Consider the following 1,742-nt stretch of genomic DNA (forward strand, 5'->3'; position numbering starts at 1 on the left):
TCAATATTACAGAATCATCATGATGGAAAGTCCTCTTTGAGGCTTAAAGAGACAATTAAAAGTAAATTACTAGGTGGCGAGGTAGGTGTATCAGTGGATTGAGATTCAAGTCTAAAGATGAGAAGTCCTAAGTTCAAATTTGACCTCACATACTTCCTAGCAGTGTAACCCTGGGCAAGTCACTTTAACCCCCATCGCTTAGCCCTTGCCCCTCTTCTGCCTTGGAACCACTACATAGTATTGATTCTAACATGGAAGGTAAGTTTTTTTTTTAAGTAGACTATTAGGGAATTGAAGAATTGATATATGTGGCATAATGTTTCTTTCCACATAGAAGGGTCTGGAGAACCTGCTTCTGGGAGACTGTGATGATTTACAATGTAAATGCCTTGGAGATACTTTTAAGTATCTCCATTTAACTGGTTCTGATCTGCTAAGTATGTTTCTTTGGTTGGCTATAATTAGACAAGATGAGAAACCTCCTCCTGGACTTATTAAGGAAGATGAGACTAAGCCAGAAGACTGTATCCCAGATGTACCAGGCAATGAACATGCCAGAGAATTTCTGGCTCATGCTCCATCTAAAGGACTCTGGATGCCCCTGGGGAAAGAAGTCAAGGTTATGCAATGCTGGCGCTGTAAACGGTATGGACACAGAGCAGGTGACAAAGAATGTCCATTCTTTATCAAAGGCAATCAGAAATCAGAACAATTCAGAGTGGCACATGAAGATCCCATGTATGACATCATAAGAGAGAATAAGCCGTATGAAAAGGATGTGAGGATACAGCAATTAAAGAAGCTACTAGAAGATTCTACCTCAGATGAAGATGGCACTAGTTCCAGCTCCTCAGAATGTAAGGAGAAGCATAAGAGAAATAAGAAGAAAGAGAAACATAAGAAAAGGAAAAAGGAGAAGAAAAAGAGGAAGAAAAAGAAAAAACAAGCACAAATCTAAATCAAATGAGAGTTCAGACTCTGACTAAAAAGTCACATTCTTTGAATCCATCTTGTCACTCCAGAATCATAGCTGAATGTCAGAGGTAAAGAAGAAGTAGCCACAAAAGGGCCTCAGTTGACAGAGAAAAAGGAACCAAAAATCTTGCATAGTTAGCATCCCCCCCGTGGCATTTTGCCCTCACTGCTAACAGTGATGAATTCACCGTGATATTGAGTTTCTTATATGCCACACTGCTGGATTCTCATCCTCCTCCTCCCTGTGTACTGTAGTTTGTGATTAGTTTTGAAAAAAAAATCAAGCGTAAGATACGAAAATATTCTAGGTGTTTCCAAGAGAGATTCCCCTAGAAGATCAGAGGGTTAATGGAGTAGTAGGATGACTTGAGAAGTTGAGATCTTCAGCAGTTACAAGTGCATTCTATTGAGTGATGAATAATAAAACTCCATTATTTCTCACTTAAAAGTGAAAAAAAATGTATCACTTAGTCACATCAGTTAATTAACCAATTGGATTGGCCATTTTAATACAACTAGAACTCTGAGATCAAACTATCAGACTGAGTTGAGAGTAGAGTTATTAAATAGACATCGTAGTTCTTGAATATCTAGCTGCTGATTACTACTAATGGACTTTTTCAGATGCCTATAACTATAGGAAAGTAGTTGGTTCTGCTAGAAAAAAGGCTCATTATTTGTAGTGACCTTTTTTTCTTATAGATTTTTACAGTTTCCAAGGGATGCTTATATTCATTGTCTCATTTGATCCTCACAAGAATCCGATG

At 38.1% G+C, this 1,742-nt stretch overlaps 1 pseudogene; it reads left to right on the forward strand.

The window, feature by feature from the left end:
* Positions 1 to 439: 439 nt before the first annotated feature.
* LOC100017964 (retinitis pigmentosa 9 protein-like) lies at positions 440 to 986 on the forward strand (annotated as a pseudogene).
* Positions 987 to 1,742: the final 756 nt, after the last annotated feature.

This window comes from Monodelphis domestica, chromosome 7 (assembly GCF_027887165.1).
Source record: "Monodelphis domestica isolate mMonDom1 chromosome 7, mMonDom1.pri, whole genome shotgun sequence".
NCBI classification, from domain to species: Eukaryota; Metazoa; Chordata; class Mammalia; order Didelphimorphia; family Didelphidae; genus Monodelphis; species Monodelphis domestica.